The following is a 15,695-nucleotide window of genomic DNA, read 5'->3' on the forward strand; positions in this document are numbered from 1 at the left end:
GCTAAATCGCGTGTGCCTAAAGGGGTCCTCAAATGTTTCTTTCGGGGGAGGTGAAAGCAAACGCGGAAAATACCTACAGCATGCAATAGACTAAACAAATAATAAATGTGTCTCAAGTTAGAATTGTGAGACCCTGGCACATCACACTATGAGTGTCTAGTTAAGTCATTAAGAGCACCAAAAATAATAGGCTATTTAACGGTATTATTGTTGCATGCATCACGGAAGAACCAAATACTGTAAGAAGCTATAGGCTGTAATTACAGTAGATTGCAAAAACAGTTTTCCTTATTTTGATTGACCGTTTGTCACAGTTTTAAATCTCACAACAGAGTAACTTTTGCCTTGGCTACGTTTATGGTCAAGCGGTGTAACCTATGTGGGCGCTGAATGCAATGCATCGACTGAAACACGCAGCACCCCTTTCAGCACGAGTCTGCTGTACCCTACTGGGTACCATTAGTCATCCCCACTCGCTCTAGGTGGAAACGCTGGTTTCTCTATCACTGGATGAACGGCGTTTAAGACAAATGTATTGAGTGAATTCAGACAGAGTTGTAGAAAAGAGAAAAGGAGTATACTCAAGCTCAGTGTGAGCTATAGGGCCAGTGGACAGCGCAACAGATTTTTTTTTGTTGTTGTTGCGATCGTGATTAAAGAGAATTCTTTTTCTTTTTTTAAAAAATTCACGCGCAGGGGATGGAGTTTGTCGTGTCAGGGGACGGAGGACAGTAACTCGACTGATCAGCAAGGCAGCGCAAAGAAGCAGTAAAAGCCTGTGTTAAGTTGATAATGCATAGACACGCAAAAGGGACCTGCTAAAGCCCGGAACGGTAAGTGCGAAATGGGTCAACTTTGAAATCCACCACATACTGGACATTGTGAGAGACATTAAATATCTCATTTGCGAGAATTAACAATGTTTATCCTTGCTGAAATGCCTAAAATTATTTCTCTAAACAAAATGCTGATAGAATACGCTTATCCTACAGAGAGTAAAGAAGACAATTCCAGGTTTTTAATGATGTTGGTTTATCGACTAAGGTGCTGCATGGTACTGCATAATAACGTTAATATCGGTACAAATCATTTACAAACATTTTTCGAAGAAATCCCTTTATTTTCAAGATGACATATACAGTTAGAGTGAAACAGTGGGTGGGGGATATATTTCAAGATTTACCTCAAATTTTAAATAGTTTCTTACATCTACAACCTTAGTGCCAACAGGTTTGTTAGTGTTCTATTCAAACAGCAGAGGATGCAATATGAGCTGCTAAATGAGGAACCACTGGTTAACACTGATTACCATCTACTTATGGTTTTATACTTGAGGTTTACAGTTGGAAAAGAGTATTGGGTGAGAGAATATTACGTTGTTAAAGCTGTACAATTTTATAAGAGGTCCCTTTTGACACAGGGATTCCCTAAATATGTTGGGTCAACAGAGAAAAGAGGTAGGCAACGCAAGACTGGCCGACGAATTCTGCGCCAACCAACGTTTCCGTCTTGCAGAGGTGAAAGCTTGAGGCACTCTGGAGCGTATGGTCTTGATTAAAGCGCCTGCAGGACAATGAAAAGTGCCTAGTGCGACCTTTCTATAATATAGCACTGTCAGTTGAATAAGAATGAATAATGAATAAGGATCGTTAATGGTCCTAATGTCAGTTATTGTAAGAAATAGGTAAATAGTTATTACCAGGAGGACCAGAAGTAGTCAATCAGCGTGTTGGTCATGTTGGCAAGCTTAACTCTAATTGGTGATGTGCAAATGCCTTCTGGTCAATAAAGTGAACGATTGCTCATGTTGGACAACAGTTAAAGTGAGCTACCAATAAACATTTTCGTTCAGAAAGAAATGTGATTACAATAGGGTTCCAAACACTATGTATTTGGACCCCAATAAGCATAGATATTCAGTCCCAGACTAAATTGTTCCCTGGGATGGGTAAAAAAAAAACCAAAAAAACAAAAACAAAAACTGTTTATTTACAATAGTGTTTCTCTGAACATCTACTTTGCTTAAACACAATTACTTGATGATATCTCTCCTCTTTATCACATTATGTTAGGTAGGAGTGTTGCTTATGATAGGACAGAATGAAACAGATGGCAGAAGCAAATTAAATGACTCATGTTTCATCTTCTTTATATATAAGCAAATTATAGATCACATATTTCACATGCATGCAATGTAACAATTTTTTTTATATAATATGTACAATTTAGATACACTGCCTTCAAGTTAACTGCGTGGGTGAACAGGGGTCTACTCAGTATACTTAAAGCATGTGACAGCTACACGTTTAGCATTTCTTATTACTGAGTATGGGTACTCTGCTCCATCAACTCAACAGCAGCCAGATGATAAAAAGCATTCCGCACTTTACTACTCAATCAAATGTCCAAAGGCCCCACATGAGGATCAAACCTTATTTGATATATGAAAGTCTGCACTGGATTACTGGGGGTGGGTTTTGCTCTGCTCTGATGGGAGCAGAGAGTTCTTTTACCTCTTAAGTGAGTTAATGATGATGAGATTGAATGCCATGCAGCCAATACAATTAAGAGAGGGAATAAATCTAATGAAATTAAATTGATCATCTAACACTTGACAGTGTATATAAACTGTATGTCAGGATTACTGAATGGAAAATTTGGCACCTGTCATAGAGTTGAAATTGCTTGGCAAAGCTGATGCAGCATCTGCATTTGAGAAGAAAATATTTACTTCTAGCATAGCCCCAGCAAAGATATAAGCACTATGAATGGCCAAGTACTGGCAGGCAAGAGTTTTGTCATGGGCAAAATGACAAGATCAATTTTGTGTCTTATGCAACCTATAAGTATGTCTGAAAGCCACTATCTCTGCTGTCATATGAGCACTTTTCTAAGAGATCAAACACCTCAGCCACAAGAGAAAACTTTTCCTATATTGGGGTTTGGTATCTCACCTTGCTGACTAAGCATAAAAGCAAACTTAGGACAGTGAAGGAAATTATGGTATGAGGTCTTACAGTGTTATCCTGCCAATGCCTTTCATATTGGTAGAAAAAAAGACAAGGCTTCATCAGAATGTTGTCAAGCTCCAAGTCCTACACTCATCAGCTTTGTCACTAATGATGTACTTAGGCTAGCTCCTTCTGGAACTGTTTTACTTTACATTACCATCATTAAACACATTAAATAAATACAATAAATACATTAAATATATCACAATCATTAGATTTACATTAAGATCATTGAATCTTTAACCATGTTAGCATTCCTGGTCTTAATAACTGTTATCTTGTTGTGAGCACTTACTGACCTATTGCTTACAAACTGGTTTTTATCATCATAGTCCACACCTCTATGAGCATCTATTCACAGATCAACTATAATATGCATAAAGAATTGGTGTGTTTATATGTGTGTGTGTTTGTGTGTTTTTAATGGGACATCTTTGGTCAAAAAGAACGCGTCCATCTTCCAAAAGTATGTCTGTGTATGCAATTGGACTTGAGTCTAAAAAGTTACAAAAGACAAGCAAAACTAATTTTGTACCATTTCCATAGACTTCATGACACTCATATTTTAAGCAGTTCTGCAGCCTGCTGCGATTCGCATGATCTTGTGACTCATCCGTCAGCGCGTGAGCCTTTCTGTCTAGCTCCTTTTCTTTACACTCCAAGTCCATTTTTCACACTTGCTTGCTAAACTAAAGCACAAACATATGTTATTGGTATTAAACTCATAAAATTAATTTATCTCCATGCAATAAATACTGAATATTAATCATTTGCCTTTTGTCATTGTAACAGAATGTGACATAGCAGTAAATGAAGATCTTAGTGTGCAGATTTTAAGATGTGGTTTTTTTTTCCTCTTAAGTGATTTTTTGGTAGCACTGATTACCTCAGACAATGCTGCTTTGACGTTATCCCCATGAACAGTCTACACCCCACTCTTCACAGTGCCCATGTGCACAAATGCTCACCCTTTCTCTCCCTCTCTCACATACTCTCTCTCTTTTTATCTCTTTATACACATCACACACACACACACACACACACACACACACACAATATTACACCAGGCTCTGGCTGAATACTACTACCCCAAACTCAACAAATACAGCCAGAAACTGAATTAAAATATTAGTCAAAGTATCAGTAGGGAGCAAGTACATAAATAAGGCAGGAGGGTCATAAACCCTAAAGTGAGATTATACCAGCAGCTTTGTAGTCCATATCTTGCACTGTTTGGTCCAGCAATATTAGTTGTAACCTGCTTGTGTAAAACATTTCCACCCTACTTGGTGCTGTTCTTGGGGTACTAAATATTGGGAAGCTGTAAATTCCTTCATTTCTTTGACTTACACATTTATATTGGATTAAATCATCTACTGAATACTGAGCAGTCTTATCTGTTCAGCTACATCGAAATATGGACTAAAGTACAGCTGGAGTAAATTCTGGGCTAAAGAAACACTGACATGCTGGAGATGGCATGGCCCTCAGGCGGGAGCTGGTAGAAGACCTACAATCCAACAGCACATGTCTGCTTTCTAATCCATACATAAACACAAATATATGGCTCCAATATTTAAGTAGCTATACAGTTAATGATTTTGGGCAGTTGGTGTAAAGACTGTAGACTGCCTCTGGAGACCAAATGGTTGGTATGGAATGGAAGCCTTGGCAGACTGATGTGCGTTATGCATTGTCTTATTTTGAGGTGCTGCTGAGGTCTCAAGGATATGATGGTTCATGGGCCTGAACCCGTTAGACTTCAGCCTGCCCATTAAGACTGCTTCTGTTTTATCTTCAGAATGCAAGACAGGGACTTTGCAAGTATGTCTTAAGCCCTTCTCTCACAAATAGGATTTTGCTCCATTGTGCTGTGCATTTGATTTAGAACATGCTTGACAAGCAGAAGAATATTTTAGGAAAGCTGCAGCAGCAAATTGCGAGTTGCATGGCCCAAGAGTGAGCTGGCAGTGCATGGAAAAAAAAGTGGTAAAGAGTCCCACATGTCACTTACTCCAGCTAACAAACCTGATCTCTTGTGAAGATATTGCAGCACCACTAAGGCTCGTTGGATGAAAGTAACACCTTAAAAGATGAAAAAAAGCACAAAATGCTGATATCTAACAAAAGCAAAGTGTGAAAGAGTTGTTTGAACAACACTATATTCATATTTGGACCATTGTTCTCCAAGTGTAATTTTAGTTTCTGACCTAGTATGGTTTTCAGCTGATGTGCATCAGTGCCATTGTTGCCGTGGACACATCCTCTCATGTGCATGATTCCTGATCTGCTAGCTGCACTGCATGAGTGAATGCTTCATCATACTCAGAGGAGAACTGCGGTTCTGAACTCCTGTATGTGACCATGTAGCCACCACACTGGTGATTAGCAATAAGATAAAAGGAACGGTTCCGTATAGCTGTGTCTTAATGGACACTTGACGATGGAGGACACACTACACAACATGGATAACTAGTGCTTTTGGGGGTAAGTTTCCTGTTTAAAAAAAAAAAATAGTTCTGAAATATATAGACATTCTGTCCTTTGGTGAGCATATGAATTAAGGCATACAAATCAATTCCTGAGCCACAACCATTCATTCTGACAGTCTTAAACCAGTTAAAAGCCATTGTATTGTCATGTTATGGAGTGGTTGATAGATTTTTTGGATGGTGTGAGCACCAGCTTTTAATACTGAGAAAGACAGCAGGAAAAGAGTGATGATATAGGCATCATGCTCACACATAGACAATCCTCTCAACCTACACCTGAAACCAGCTTCCTAATGCCAAAAGGTCCATCAGATCACACCCTCCATCCACCAGCAGCACATTGAATTAAATATTTCATGCGTAAAAGTGGCACTGGAAAGCAGGACTGTGTGCACACAATAAATTACAGCACTGAGCTCTGTGCAAAGCCATGCTGCAAAAGAACAAGCAAACCCAAACAAATCCACCTGTTTGGATGTCAAAATCTAAGGACAAATATCTGTATTTGTCAAATGTAACAGACGGCAAACAAGCCGTGTTCTGAAATAACGCTAGAGCCAGCATGAATTTAAAATGATCATTTAGAAGCTATAACTGCAAATGAGGAAGCCAACAAGTGACTTGTCAGCTGCCTTTCATTTTATAGAACTAAACTTCCCATGCACTGTTTCTAAATGAAAAATCATTTAACTCATGAGAGAGGACCATGATTTGTCCAGGCTGATGATGACTTTTGGTTGACAGAGTTTTAGGGTTTTCCCTTAGATCCTTTGATAACAGTGACAGAGGTGATCCCTTGAATTGACCACATAATGGAAGAGAATGGGCTTGGACAGAATGAAATGCAATTGCAGCCCTCGAATGAAAATCTGACCAAAGTCGTAGCAAATAAGGCTACATACTAATGGTGGCAGTTTTTCCACTCTTACTGCTTCTGATTTCACCATGTAGCACTCTGCAGGTGGGAGTGGAGTCCCACCATGCAAACAGCTCTGGCAAAAACAAAGGGGCTTGCAGAGAGAGAGAGAGAGAGAGAGAGAGAGAGAGAGAGAGAGAGAGAGAGACTCTATTAAATATTCTCAGGATTTGATAATAAGATGTAATTATTTACTTTGAGCTTCCCAATTAATAATGCAGAGACAGCAACCCAGTAAGAGCATCTCAGAGAGCTCCTTAACTATAGATGTATCAGGAAACATGCTAATTGACTGATAGCTCTGTAACAGAGACAAGCCTGTAGAGATATTAATAATGGCCCTGTCAACCTCTTCCCAGTGTATGGCTGGGATCTGCTTGCGATATAGTGTGATTATTAGTTGAATAATTACATATCTGATCTCATGAAGTGTTCTTCAAAACTTTGACTGAATCCTGACATTTAGAGCTTTCTCAAAGTTCTTAGTTGGTGTCATAATCTAAAAAATTCAACAATCTTTTTTGTCCATAAGACTTTTCTACAGGAGATTTTTCCTTAGCTTTCCAGCATGTCAGTGTCATGAACCTCCCTTAGGCTTGTAAAGTTATCTTTGGATCTGATCTTTGGTTTGCTATAAACTGCACACTTTTCTGGACTTTTCATATTATTTTTATATTGCTTATAATAATATGAAATAAATGTGACCTACAATTTGATTGTAGTTGCAGTATGTTACAATTTAATTTTAGTATGTTTTTAAATTAATTTTGGTCTGACATATGTAGAATAGATGGAGGGAAACCTAAAGGGAACTGCTTACTCCAACCAGCATAATCACAACTGGGTGGCTTCTTTACTTGGAAATACATGGTCATACACTTTCACTGTAACTTAAAATAACAGCACACTCACCCTACTGCTTAATTAGCTATAAAGCTGGAGGAGGTCTGCATGTATTGGGCCTTGCCATTTTTAGTCATAGCTTTAGATGAAAAATAAAAGTACTTGTTAAAAATGTTTCACCTTAAACAATTGCATAGCCAACTGAACAGTCATATTTAAATGGAGATTTAAGATGAGGGGCAACACTAGCTGTCCTTTTTAAGGCAAGGCTATTTACTGATCTCATTTGTGGGATTTGATTCCACAACTGATCCATTACCAGTACACCAGTCTTAACAATTGTGTTTTTATCATATAATTTCAGGGTGACATGAAAAGGTTTCAGAGTTTTGGATTTAACAGATGCCTTAATTGTATAATGTGAAGTTTTTAAGCCTGCTTTAATTTGCATAATTTTTGTTAAAACATTGAATATTTTGTTAAAAGATTGTCTTGCTTTTATAGTATGATTCCTGTCCGTATCCTGAAAAAAGATACCCTAAAGCTCCAAAAATAATTTCAATATTGCTCATGGCGAAGTAACTTCATTTGCTTATGGTGAGGTAAACAGTTACTTTGAGCTCGTTGAGTTAGTTAAAAGACATTGTCTTTAACGAAAAGCAAACATCAACCATCACACAGTGGGGCTTTGAGTATGAACTATTTCACAGAAAGTAATATGTAGTTTGAGACTAATATGTAGTTTGAGACTATTTTACTGCAAACAATCTACCTTTGTACCAGTGAAACCCTTAAAAAATCAAAGGTGAGTGAAATACATCAGAAGCTGGTCCACTCAGACCCTCATCAAGAGTGTGCCTGAGTTAAGGAACAGGCTGGCTGACATCTTAGAACGAGGTGACCGATTGCAGACTTGATGAGTTTACTCTTAACCCTATTTCCAGGGGCGATAACTCAGCACTGGAGCAGTATCATGATTGATGATACATCATATTCTCACTCTGAAACAGCATAGTGGTTCTATTGTATCTGGCAGGGGGTTCTTACATGCAGCCTCACAGCTGTGTGCCACTTTGCTCTCTCCCTTTTGGATGGTTGCCTCAGCAGGAGCTCCAGGCCCTCCTCTCTGATCTTTTTTTTTCAGTCTGCTACGTCACGGCTGAGCAGCCATGGATTTGTAGGTGGAGGTGCTCTCTCACACCTTTAACATGCTCTACAGGTGGCTGGCTTGAGCACAGTGTGTGATCAGTTTCACGTGTAGTTGTTCTAACCACAAGCCTAAAGTCTCAAACATTACTGATTGGTCAGATAATCAGCTTAAGCCTGAATATGAGACCATCTAGTTGGGCAATGATTTCTTCATTTTGAAATATTCCTTTTAGCATTATGAACTTGATACACAGTGCTTAACGTGATCTATTTACTGTTTATTTCTACCCTGGCTTTTGTCTTTTTTTGCAGTGCTGCTGTCTATAGATTATTTGACAATAGCAATGGTTAAATGGCACACACAGACATACGTGCACACAGGCATGTGCACGCACACACACACACACACACACACACACACACACACACACACACACACACACACACACAGAGTTTAAAAGTGCTTGTGTGTTTGTGACTCTTGTCTGGACTATATGGGTGTCACTGTGTACCCTGTGGAGGAATGCTATCATGTCTTGTGGGAAAAGGTTCAACATTGAGATTAATGAAAAACACCATCTTGGACTAGGGGAAATAAAATGCCTTTTCCCAGTCTACTCCACACCATGAATGCCAGCGGCTTGCTGGTGATTTCAGCTTGTGCGCTCATGCATGCAAAGTCACTGAGATTTCCTTCAGAAAGACCTTAAAATGGCCCTGGGCACTGAGCCTCCTGTTTTGAGTAATGCCACTACATTCATCACATATATGTTCAGCACTACTTGTTGCACTATGTGAACAGCAAAAGACAATGAGTAAATAGACATAAGTAAATCCATGTTCATTAAAGAAAGCTTGATTTCTTATATGGAAATCAACCGTTTTAGTTCTGTGCATAAAAAAGTAGTGATTAATGTATCAAACCCCTTTGTGCAAAGTTCCTCTACTACTGTTTTATGCATTCTCTTTTCTAACATTACATAATAATGTATTGTCAGATGTGATATCATATCATGCTTTGGCCCACACTAAATTATATGTTTTCTTAAGCAAACTGAGTGTACATCTTTCTACACAAAGAGGGTGTTGATAAGAAAGGCCAGCTAAACACCAGTGAACTCACAGGGACACACACTCTCAACATCTCTTGAATTATCTGAAATGGCAACATTCAGGACCTAGCATATCATATCAGTATAGAGCTCTATGATATGGAGCAAAGCTCTCTTGCTAGCATGTATTTGAAATTAACTAATGCTTATTGAGTAAGTGCAAAGTAAGGGCAATGCAATACCTTCAAATAACATTAACCGATATCTCATAATCAGTTCTTCCAATGGAGATAAAGTGACACATTTTTATCTGACCACCAAAATGATGTACTGCATTTTTCATTCAGTCACATGGAAAAAAATTAACACTTGTTAGTGGCTTTTGGTTGCAGTAAAACAATTCAGCCTGTGTGACTGTGCATAAATGTTCTGTAAAGAGGCACGCTGCATCTGAATAAAATTATTCTGAAAATTATATTCCTTGGAATGCAAATTCAGTAGTGGGAAAACTTGCAAGAGTTCATTCCTCTTCTTGTGGTCCTGAGGAATATATTGTAGAAGTCAGTGCTCAGAACTTGCAGTGAACATTTGTGATGACAGCAAGACCATACGCATATCGCTAGATGAATGCTGTGAGCTTGCATCTTATGACATATAGTTTGTCACATTTAACACCACAATATGGACCCGATGTTGTTGGGGTTGTTTAAAGATTGATGGGCAAGCAAGTAGCAACAATGTTACTCTCATAGTCAATAAGTTACCTATATGGTTGCATATGCGGTACTGCTGTGGGAATACATAAGACAGAAATGAGGTATGGAAACTTTTTTTCCACCTACTTAAAATTAAATCCATAACAGCTGCAAGGAACCATTATAGGAACAGAAGACACCCAGTGGATAAACCATTCCGGCTCTAACCTACAGATTTACTAAGTCCTGGCCAGTCAGCTAAGCAGGTGTCAGCCACAGAAATATGATTCACTAACAATATCTTCAAAAACTCTCCCATCCGAGTTGCTGTTAGTTAAAAAAGGACAGTATAATACAGACGTTGACTGAACAGGGCATTGTTCCCCCTGAGAGAATAATTACATTAGGATTTGTTCATGGTAAATGATTGATTATTTGTAAACGTCACTGATTACACTAAAGACTTTGGGAGATTGCTCTTACATTCAGCTCCTCTGGTTTGGTTGGGCAGTGGTGGCTTTCCAAGAAGCCGACTGTGTTCCCATTGTCCCCGGTCTGCTTGGTCAGCATTTTTCCAGCAGCTTCCAGCAGCCACCTTCCCTTCCCTGCCTTCATGTGGCCTTTTAAAAAGGGCCATTAATGAGCCTCTGACTGAGTACTCCCGCACTCAGCCCTGCGGCAGTCACCCATGTATCAGTCCATCAGCTGGAGTCACAGTAACTCCCACCGTGCGGCGCGTGGTGCTCGTCAATCAGGGGAGCTAGTCGAGAGGGGCATGGCCATTGTGGGGGTGTGTGGCTCAGACCCACTGACCTTTAGCATCTTCGGGTAGCTCAAAGAGTGCTCTACACGTGCAGGCGGCTATGATGACAGACAGATCATCTGAGGCCCATAAGATGATGTGACGTGATGCTTGAGTCATAAATTCACTAGGTGGAGAGGAGAGAGAAGTTGGTGAGACTGTTTGACTGGGACCATGATGGACAGATATATATGTGTTTGTACAGGTCATGGTAAAAATAATGTATATTTTATTCATCTGTAGAGATTAATTTAGGTGGTATTCTGCCGCAGAATAATCCAGACATTGACACTTGTTCATGTATTTGAGCAGATTTCAGGATCTTATTGTATCATCTGAAGTGGCATTTTAAACTCACAAAACAGCGTTGTTTCTTTGTTTCTTCCATTCATTTTTAAATACCAGTGCACATCTTAATGGACTGTCACTTGACTACCAGAGTGATCTAGAATGTGGTTCTTAAATCAGTCTTTGATGGTGGACATTTGAATAGCTCCGTTAGGCACAGCGGTTCATCCAAACATGCCCTGACAGCCTAGCCTTTGCAGTGTAAAAGCACTCTCTCATCTCAGTGCCCTTCCTCTAGATGAGGTTATGACGTTGGGAAGCACGACTCTCACAGCTCAGCTCAACTCTGGGGCCTTACTCTGTGCCAGGCATCAGAGAGTTTAGGAGATCAATATGGGGATTAAAATGGCTGGCAGGCCTGCTTGCCAGAGCAAAGGACAGTTTGACATGCAGGCACATTGTTTTCTGCAAGAATGCAACGATTAAACATGACGTCCGTCACTGCATTCATCGAGTTTGCTGCACATTTGAGCATTGCACACGTTTGCACCTTTGTCATTTACTGTATTCAGCATTTCAAAAGGATTGACACTGAATGATAGTTGTGTAATAAGTAGCTTAGAAAAAGTCAGTGCAAACATGACTGGCACACACAGAGATCAGTGGCATTACATGTTCCAGCTTTTGACTCCAGACAGCCAATGTGAAAACAGAGCCTTCTGTTATTTTTCCTTCTGAAGTCATTGGTCATGTAAACAGACTTCGAGCATTCTTATAAACCTATGTGTTTACACACAAATGGTCTTTGGGGCAGACTTTCACTGACCAATCTAATAGCACTCTTAGATGACTATAAAAGCACACCAATTTTCAGTCAGTCCAATCTATATATATGCAAATATGTCTCAACTTTATTTGTCATTGCCTTCATGATTCTGAGATGCAGAATATGCCTTGCTTTGTGTAGCACTTTTTATATAGATGGAGCATTCCAGCCAAAATCCCTAATTAATATATTTTTTGTGGGTGTGTCATGAAGAAATTCAGTATACCCCTAGCAACGGGAGAATGAGTGAGTGATACAAGCATGCAATCCAGAATCTCTGACATTCCTTTACAATTGAGCTTAACTTCATTTTTGAGAGAGCCTCTTTTAATGAGGGCTGGAAATCACTTCTATAATGTATCCATATTAAAGTTAGTTATATAGCCTAAATAGGTTGTAATGTTAGTAAAAAATACTTAATGTATTTTTAATATATATATTTCAGAATATTATGAATATTTCTACAAATTGAGAAATATAGAAAGTTCAAATAAACGAGCTCAACAGTAAAACCTGTAGTATCACAGTATCTTGATAGTGCAAGGTCTTAGTTATTCGAGTGGTTTAGTAGCTTCTTTTTGCAGGGTATTAGTGACTACACTGGTTTTAGTGACTTGTTTATTGGAGGTGTTGGTGACTATACTGGTTTAGTGACTTGTTTATAGGAGTTGTTTTCACTACACTGGTTTTAGTGACTTGTTTATTGGAGGTGTTAGTGGCTACACTGGTTTAGTGACTCATTTATTGGAGGTGTTATTACCTACACTGGTTTTAATGACTCGTTTATTGGAGGTGTTGGTGACTACACTGGTTTAGTGACTTGTTTATAGGAGTTGTTTTGACTACATTGTTTTTGTGGCATGTTTATGTGAGGTGTTAGTGACTACATTGGCTTGGTGGCTTGCATTATTAACAACAATGATAAATGACTGGAGTCCAGCAAGGTACACCCAACACCTGCATGATTGCAGCTCTATTATTCCTGCTACTCTATGGCATTGCACCATTGTTCACATGGGGGTGTCTGAATGTAATGAAGATATAACATGATGTAACATAAAGGATTACCTACTGCCTAACAGAGCTAGCTATTAATAGAGAGGCTTGAAACTGTTCTACCTTTTCTAGACTTGTATGCGGTCAAAACAATGGCACCACTTAATCTGTTTTTTCACTTATTTCATTCTCTCAAGGATCTCTGAACATTTCCAGCTTTGAACTAACATGGGAAATCTACCAGACAGGCAAAAAAATATTATGCATCTCATGGTTATCTTGCCATGCCAGCAACTAGCTTTTTAATACTATGCTGACATCACTGAAATATCCTGCAAGAAATATCCTCCAGGTTCATTCTATGTACAATTACGTTCTAAAATCAAGCCATGCATGGCTTTTTCATACAGTTTTTGTATGTTTCTCATGTTTCAGAGAACCAGTCATGTCCTATTTAAAGAGGAAACAAAATGGATGTTGTATGATTTTTGAATGTCAGTCCCTCCAACATAAATCATTGATCCATATCATAGTTGAGGTAGATGCACTGTACGTTCATTCCTGCTCTCATTTTACTTATGTCAGTAATAAAAAAGAACAATTGAAAGCCTGTGCATTAGGGAGTGCTTTTCAGTTTAAACACACGGAATACTAGCTCTTTTCGGCAGGAGAGATATAATAAATTGTGTAAATGAAATATATAGCATAGAAACATTTGAAGACTTGAAGCGACTAAGGCACTTAAACCATATTCTTTGTAAATATTTATGCATGGAGCAACAATCCACCCATGCACTGGTTGTGATAAGCCTTCATCAAATTCTGAAAATCCAACCATTCATACCCATCTCCATGACAACCTGGGACCAGAGACTTACATTGTGATCCACCATCCTACAATATAGGCCTACCCAGCAATTTAGAAATCTTGATGTGGTAGTAGCTCATGTAAAAAAATTAATTATGCATTCAACAGATCAGAAGACCTGACAACATATAATGTATCTCATAAAATGTAGGTGATTTGGAAATGGCTCAGTGTTTGGAGCCAGAATGTATGGCTATGATACATAACCAATATATGGTAATGTGCAGTATAAGGGATGCACTCAAAATTACATGTCGTAAAATTTCTCTGTTCGCAATAGGGTATGAAAAACAGCAAATCTCTTCTCTTCACTGAAAGCTTATGAGAGCCGGAGATGGGAGTGCATGAGCACACAGCAGGTTGGTCCACACACAAAGACATTTCCACTGAGGCTGACACTCCCAACTCCAGATGTTAAATTGGACCAAATGGGTTTATACACCAATTGAGTCCACTGATTAAGACCTTTATTAGACATAATATACAAATCTGTGTGGGTTTTTCCAGGGATATAAACCCCAGAGGGAGTTCTGAATTTATTTTAATTAGTGACTTATAAAGTGGAAAACTGTGACATCTAATAGAGAAAATAATGAGTGCATAAGGTAAAGGCTAATGAGAGACAGTAGTGAGTAGGGTGGTGAGAAAGACAGAAAGAAAGAGAATAAGAGCGAGCAAGACAGAGAGATACTCAGAGAGAAGGAGAGAACACTTCTAAGCAGAATAAATGTTTCTATCCACAGGTATTCATATGAAACAAATCAAATTTTTCAATGTTTCAAATAGGTAACATTTGAATCCATACACTGGAAATATAAACAATTCAAAAGATGAAAAAGAAGAGACAGTAATAGAGAGAAAGAGAGAGAGAGAGAGAAAGAGAGAGAGAAAAAGAGAGAGGATAAATAAGGATGTCAAAATCAAGGTCCAAAAGATGGCCATCCTCATTATTATGATAAGAGCAAGAATCTCAAAGAAGGGCTTGAGAGTGGTATTGAGAGGCAGAGGGCTGATTAAGGCAATCAAATCTACAATGACATAGAACTTTATGTTACTGTAGAAATCTTATAAGCAGAACCTGGACAAAGACTATACTGAAAAATATACTGACTCTTGTGGTTTCATTATATTTCAAATCTACTGCCTTCAATCTTCTAACAATCTATTTTTTGTAAATCGATGGAGAAAACCAGCTCAATGTGAAGAAGACCAAAGGCCTGCTGTCCTTGATATTACTTCTCAACAGTAAAGAACCACTATCTATGCATTTGTCTCACCTTGACCACCTTGAATCCACAAACTAATGCAGGAGAAGTACTGATTCATGAATGGGTTATAGAAGAGCCTCAACTGTGGAAGTAGATTACCTCTAGTCCTTTACACCCACCTTCCTTTAATACTCTCCTCTCTGAAGCAACCTCCGGAGTTGATATATCAGCAGGCATCAGGCCATACTGTTGCTCTGCATGGGATGAAGTCCAGCTCCACACAGGGAAATACTCCAGGCAGAGTGGTGACAGTCACAGTGAAACTGGTTTAGCCATGTTACATCTGCAAAGCTTTGCTAAGCTATTCTGTAATTCTGACATGTGCTGGAAGCTTGTCTATAGATAAATCAATGTGGGGGATGGTGACAGCTGCTATCACTATTGGTTGGATGGCTTAAATTTTGAACGACCACTCAGATAAGGGATGCGGCATGCTCATCAGGCACCAATTGGTCTTGGTATAGCAACTCATCAAAATATGATAAGTCT

At 38.9% G+C, this 15,695-nt stretch overlaps 1 protein-coding gene across 2 annotated transcripts in view; it reads left to right on the forward strand.

Moving 5' to 3' along the window:
- Window positions 1-428: 428 nt before the first annotated feature.
- Window positions 429-15,695, forward strand: part of LOC113569668 (metabotropic glutamate receptor 4-like) — a 94,306-nt gene continuing 79,039 nt past the window's right edge. For both annotated transcript variants that reach the window (XM_026997632.3, XM_035524710.2), the window contains exon 1: window positions 429-833. The gene's annotated coding sequence lies outside the window, so the exon portion shown is untranslated. The remainder of the gene's footprint in view (window positions 834-15,695) is intronic.

The sequence above is a fragment of the Electrophorus electricus genome, chromosome 7 (genome assembly GCF_041902795.1).
Source record: "Electrophorus electricus isolate QZ-2024a chromosome 7, ASM4190279v1, whole genome shotgun sequence".
NCBI classification, from domain to species: domain Eukaryota; kingdom Metazoa; phylum Chordata; class Actinopteri; order Gymnotiformes; family Gymnotidae; genus Electrophorus; species Electrophorus electricus.